We start from the raw sequence: 6,865 nt of genomic DNA on the forward strand, positions 1-6,865 counted from the left end.
TCGGATACCATTTATAATCGAGGATACGGGAAAACTTTAAAGTTTCCCGTGTATCTACACCCAGTTGGTGACCGGTTTTGTTCTAGAATTATTCATTGAATGATAAATGCACGGGAGACAAAGAAATAACGGGCCACCGGTCTAGATGCAAGTGTCCTCCGGATTTTCCACTCGAGTTAACGACAAAACAGCTGGCAGGGAGGCGAGGGAGCCTTCCAGCTAATTAAGAAAGCAATCGTTCCGATAATCAAATAAACATCCTCCTAACTACCCGTTATCGACCACCACTCGATGACACTCGAGCAACTTCCGATTAGTCGTCTGTGCCATCCACCCCCGATCACTTAAATTTGAAACCTAGAAAAAACATAACAACTATTACTATAAAATAATATTTTATAATATATCAAAAAACTGAATTCTCGTGTAAAAAGTAACCCGATATCCCTGTCACTTTTTATCCAGCCTTGCAAGAGTTAAAACGTTTCCAACAGCTGCCAAATTGACTGACCGTTCGCATATACACGTACATAACTAAGAACGAACCTGGTGGGGGTCGAAAGTTTGGCGTCTGTGGTTTACACAACTTTCCTGTGCCTTCAATTATTTTATCAGTTATACGTTTCACTATATTTCGCGGGCAGAAGGTACGGCATTTCAGGAGCGAGAATCAGCCAGAGGACGCGAGAGAAAGGGGGTGAAAGAAGGGCGAAGGGGGAGTAACGGTGGTAGTAGTAGGACGAGGCAGCGGTGCGGTGGTACGCGCAGGGGGCTGAAGCAAGACACTCTTCCCTCTGAAAGGTGGAAGGCATTTCAGCCGGAGAGCACGTTGGCTCAGCTGTGTTTTCTGTTCGGGGGTGGTTGCGGCGTAGCGGGCAAGCCCGTGTACCGTGGTATGGGGCGTAAAGGGAGCAGAGTGTAGGTGGTTGGTAGCGTAGTTGGAGCTGTAGATGGGTGGGATGGGTGGTTAGGTTAGGTGGATGGCTGGCTGGCAGGCAGGCAGGCAGGCAGGCACGCAAGGGTACGTCGAGCTACTGCAAGGGGGTGGTTGGTAGATGGGCGGCTAGAGAGAGAGAGATAGAGAGGGTGAGAAGGGTTGGGGGTGTCGAGGGGCTGCGGGAAGAGTAGCAGGGTGGTGGGTTGCTTTGAACTAAGCTGGGCTAGAGGTGGAGTACGCTCAGCGGTTGGCGAAGGGCAAAAGGGGACAGGGGAGGGTGGATGGTTGGTTGGCATGGGGGCAGAAGGGCGGCTACGAGGGGAGAGAGAGTGGGTTGAACACCGGCCTCTGTCGACCGGTGGTGTGGGGTGGCAAAGGTAGGAGGGTAGATATGGGGTGGTAGTCCTGGACACCGCAACCCACCTAACTACAACGTGGCTAGTATCCACTGTTCTAAATAATTCCGCGGTACGATTGCTGCGGGCTTCGGTGCTCCACCTGCTGGCGAATTCAAAATCCACGTCCTCCTATGGTGGTCGCAGGAGGACCTCGGCGATCCGCAGATCTGATGGCGAAAAAAGAAAAGAATCCACCCTCTGAACTAAAATCATTGTTCAACTCTATCAATCGTAGACAAAGTACTGGGGGTGAAAAGTGAATTTTAATATGAGGTCTTATATGGAAATAAAAATCTATCCTTCCTCTGAATCAAAATCATCGTTCAATCGTAGACACAGTACCGGAGGTGAAAAGTCAATTTCAACCCCTGAGGACTTACGCGGAAATAAAAGTCGAATATTGTAATAACATTATTACGAAAGTAGCATTACCTTTCGCGATGGAATATACAAACATCAAAGAAATTGAGACTTTCGAGAGGGATGGTGGAATTTATATTTGAAGAAGGGGCGTGGGAGGAGAAACGACTGACGTGTCGTCGTCGACGAAGTTACGGTCGAAACGGTTTTTAACTATTGGGATCTGTGGGGTTGGCGCGGATTACCGAGGGTGGCTGGGCCCAAGTGCTCGCCAAGGGTGTATTTAGCAGCGGCTGACGCGTGAGAAGAATGGCGAAAGAGTTTACTGCGAACCAACCACACAGCTCTCTCTTTTCTTTTTTTTTTTTTTCTTTCTTTTTGCTCTCATTTCAGCTGACATACTATTTATTAAGATGGAGAACCCCCAGAGCTTTTCGAATAGTGCTCTCAAGAACGTCGTGAGCGGGCGACGGGTTTTTCGCTCTTTGCGGTCCAATTACGCTCGCGTTTCACTTACCTTCCTATTTGATTTACTTCTACGTTTAATTGAGTTTCCTAGAGGACGCTTCAACAGTTGGGAAATTTTGTCGGATAGCGTGGAAACGTATAATATGTAGTGAATGTACCATCATAAGTTGTGATATATTACGGTAATAGAATATGAATTTTCAAGTAGACCGAGCTTATTAAAACCAGTCGAAAGCGTTTACCACGCGGCCTCTGTAAAACAGGCTACCAGCTGAAACGATGTTTTTCCACCGTCTAGTGTAAGTGACTTTCTTGCTTTCCTTCGAACGGATAGAACGCTTTTCGTGGAAATAAAATGAAAAGTAAACGGTTAATTATTTTTCAACCAGCAAATACCTATCCATTACGAGACAATTTCGTTCCGATAAATGCACCGATTATTCATATTTATATCGTATAAATATAATATTCTTCTGTAACGTCTTCATATTTATTTCTTTTTTATTATACTTGAATACAACAAGGTAATCAGCTAATTGGTAGGAAAGCGGAATGGCAAGGATTTATTGCGTTCCAAAGTAGCCGAGGTGTTGCTCCTGTTTTCTCCGCTATGGACTCGGTAACGAGCCAAGCGATAAATTCACGTATACGTTTCTTCCTCGCGTGTAAACGTACACGTGTACGGGAACGAACGAACGATTCATGGAATCCGGCCGCGTTTGTCTCGTTCGCCGTTTAAGTTGGCACGCGGATGCACTTCCGGTGCGTTACTCTGCGGTCGGGAAGCGAATTAACGAGCGTCCGTGGCGCGACAAAAGTCCGAAAAATGGGTCAGCATGTCTCGTTTATTTTCAAGGTCGTCGGAAATCGATTCGCCCTCCACGTTTTAGGGCGTCTCGCTCCACCTCCTCATCCTTCTCGTCTGCCACGCAATTCTTCGTCTGTTTCCGCGACGAAATAACGTCCGTTCTGCGCGTTACCCTTAATTCTTCCCGTTCGATCCTCCCCCTTCTGCTCGTCCCTTTGCCGCGTTCACCCTCGACTCTTCCTTAACACGCGACGCGGTTGAGCGAAGCTTTTTGCAGATTGAAGACGCCGTTGGAAAGATAATATACGGTCTTCTTTCTTTCTTTCCTTCTATTTTTTTTGGGACACCAGGGGTTGCAAGTGTGGCGCTTTTAGCGATGGCTTTTATTGGAACTGTGCATTTCAAGGGCTGCTTTTTGGGTATATTTAGCTATTTCTAAAGGGGTTAGATTCGTCTATTAGGAAATGAAAAAATGAAATTAATATTTTATTTTGATACACTTTCAATTCACCCCTCGTCTTCTCGCCGTATATCTTTAAACGTATCATAATATCCTCCTCTTACCTCAACATCGCTGGTTAACTACGAGTACGTTCTCGTCCGCTCTCTGTACGCTTTGCTGTCCACCCTTCTCGTCCGGTTGCATTTTCAGCAGGGATGAAAGAATCCGGAGAAATACGCGTTTCCTGTCCGCTTGGCGTAATAAACGGACGGTAAAGGACTATTATACGCATAGCCGGTGTTCTCGCGGAGGATACAAAGAACAGAACAAACGATTTCACCAAGTTTACGCGTGCACGAGGGTCAAGTACAGTCTGTCTAGCAAGAATCAAAATTAGAAATAGAAATAATCAAAATTCATGTAATCAAGAAACATTTATTATCATTAACATATTCTAAACTTGGAAACTTTCCAAATTAAATATACCACTTCTGTGGTGTTCAGAATAACTCAGCTAAACATTTATACCTTCTTGAAAGAAATCTTGAATTAAACATTTCATAACCTTCTTGATTTTTCAAACCATTCAAAAATTTTCATCTGAAAATTTCATTTTCAAATAAAAATACCATCACACAGTGTCTTCATCGTTATAGAAGACACTTTCCTCCCCCAACCCTTAAGACCTCCCCTCTTTCCCAAGGTCCAGGGCCGTAGCCACGTCTGCTATGTTCTTATTAAACAGACTGTACGTGGAACAGCGCGAAGTAACTGCAATACTTGGAATGGTTGAGTAACATATGTACGCACATGTATACGTATACAGGGAGAGTAACGAAGGGAAAGAGGATGAGGATAGGGGGTGGATGCAGGTTATATACGGTTGCAGACAGCCTCGGTCCAGAGGATATTTCGCAGAGGGGTTGGTCCAGGTCGAATCCTGAGGGTTGCTCCGTTCTCAACCCCTCCGACTAGCCGGAATCAACCCCTCCTGGGTCGGGTCGAAAGCAAAAGCTTCTCCTTTAGCCGAGCTTCGCTGGAACAAGCCTGAAACTCGAACGAGATCCTCCCCGGTTCCTAGTTATCCTGGTTCCGTGTCTTCGGTGAAAGGTAGAAGCTTGCTCTGTACGTGTTCAACGACCGAATGTGTCGTTTCTCTTTGAACGCTCGCACGCTGGGGCTGCGATGTTTGCGTTTCCCCGTTGCAGCAACGGAGATGAGAGCAACGTTTTGCGCGAATTATGGATCACACGGGTTGTCGGGCGGCATGAAATTTCGAGGGTGAAGAAAATGAAAGACATAGCTCGGTTACGGCGGTTTTGAGAAACTTACTCTCGTAGAATTCTGAATTTAATTCTACGATTATGTAGTTAGAAAATTCGAATTCTATTCGTGTACGAAAATTCTTATTAATTTAAGAAATATTCAATTTGTTCGTGAGGATCCTTACACCCTTAGATATCTTAAATAGCCTTGTTTTCTCCTGTAAACTCGAGCCGAGTCAAAACAGCATGCAGAAGGCGCAGAGGCTTCCGCCTGACAGCTTTAACCCCCGACGAAAGTAAGTTTCTGTTCGTTTCGGCTGTACAAAGGACCGCTTCAGGCGTTCGATGCTGAAGCTGAACGTTTAATAGAAGTACCTATGACTATAACGCGTCAGTATAGACAGGAAATACGTTTCGGTCTCGTGGCGAACACGAGACACATCCTTAGACGATGTTAGAAGTGTTAGGATTCTAAGATACTAAAATTTTTAGATTTTAATATTCTAAAATTCTAAAAATCTAAGATCCTAAAATTCAAAATATTCTAAAATTCTAAGATTCTAAGATTTTGGGGTTCTAAAATTCTAAGGTTCTGAGATTCTAAGATTCTAGGATTCTAGGATTCTAAGATTCTAGGATTGTAAAACTCTAGGATTCTAAGATCATATTTTATTAAATTAAGAAAGATTCCACGATTCTTCCGGAACAGTGTGCTACCAGTTGCACCAGAAATTCTCATTCAGCCTCGTCCGCGCGGTGATGCAAGCGCCACGTCCCTCGCAAATTAGCCGAAATGAAGTTAGAAACTATCATACAACCACACCTTTGTCGCATGTTTGTCGAGCGACAGAGAGTTCAAAGCACCGTTTACGGCTGGTCAGGGAGAGACTCGGTGAAAAGAGTAGGTAAAAAAAAGAGGAAAGGAACGAAAAGATATTAATGTGCCCGCTCGTGGTGCTTGAACGCGTTTAACGAAGGGACAATTTGCACGAAATGGAGCGAACGTCTGCGTGTACCACCCTCTTTATTAATCTGTTGATTGTTCGTCGTTTTATAAACGCGAAACGCGGTGGAGAGCAAAGTAGGAGCAGAAGGCAGAGCGGAACACTGTGTCGTCCCGTCACACCCACGAATGGCGTGAGTCGTACACATTATCTGCATCATGTGCGAAAGCACGTAAAGGACTAACACATGCGACGGTAAAGGTACAGGACGGCTCGTGATTATGGTTGTACATAGAGAAGCGAAATATCTGGGCCGGAACTCGTTGGCGGAATTAAAAAGGACACACCGTGACTGGGGATAAGTTGCGCGAGGATCTGCCTCGGTGTTTCGCCACTTCTTGCTAGTTTTAAATGAAACTTGTTCGTTTATATGGTTTCTAGTGGGAGATGTTTGGTAGTTTTTAACTGGGATATATTGCATGGAGGAACGATGTTAGAATTAGACGAATTTTGGTGGCTATTGGTTGAAACCCTTTTTAATTTGGAGTCTTTTGGAAATTTTAGAATTTCAGCCTTGGGGTAATTTAATTGGAAATTTTTAAATTTTAGAATTTTAGAATCTTAGAATCCTAGAATATTAGAATATTAGAATCCTAGAATTTTAGAATTGTAGAATCATAAAATCCTAGAATCCTAGAATATTAAAATATTAAAATATTAGAATATTAGAATCTTAGAATCCTAGAATTTTAGAATCTTAGAATCCTAGAATCCCAGAATTTTAGAATTTTAGAATTTTAGAATCTTAGAATCTTAGAATCTTAGAATCTTAGAATCCTAGAGTTTTGTAATTTTGAAGGTCTGTAATTTTGAAATTCTAAAATCTAGAAAATCTAAAACTTTGGAATCTTACAATTTTAGAATAGTGAGGATTTTCATTTTTGGGAACGATCCAATCCATATTTTTATGAGACTAGACCACCCTGGCCAATGAATTTCAAAATAAAAAACTAAGATATAATTTTCGACACGAATCACCGTGTCGACGGTACCGACGAATTACCAAGGCGTTTTTTAAGGCGCCACCAGCCGCCTTTGATAACAGAGATATCCGGCACAATGCTCGTCGCTTTCGCTTCAATGTTGAATGCGGGTAGGAAAGTTCATGAGGTCGCTAGCCGGATGAAAATATGAACGTCGTTGGACTCCGCGGCGAATTTAATATATCACGGAGCAGCGCATC

General features: G+C 43.7%; 1 protein-coding gene across 1 annotated transcript in view; it reads left to right on the forward strand.

Moving 5' to 3' along the window:
- LOC114877199 (nucleolar protein 4-like) overlaps positions 1 to 6,865 on the forward strand; it is a 118,257-nt gene that overhangs the window by 14,776 nt on the left and 96,616 nt on the right. The gene's annotated exons all lie outside the window — the stretch shown is intronic.

The sequence above is a fragment of the Osmia bicornis genome, chromosome 8 (genome assembly GCF_907164935.1).
Source record: "Osmia bicornis bicornis chromosome 8, iOsmBic2.1, whole genome shotgun sequence".
NCBI classification, from domain to species: Eukaryota; Metazoa; Arthropoda; class Insecta; order Hymenoptera; family Megachilidae; genus Osmia; species Osmia bicornis.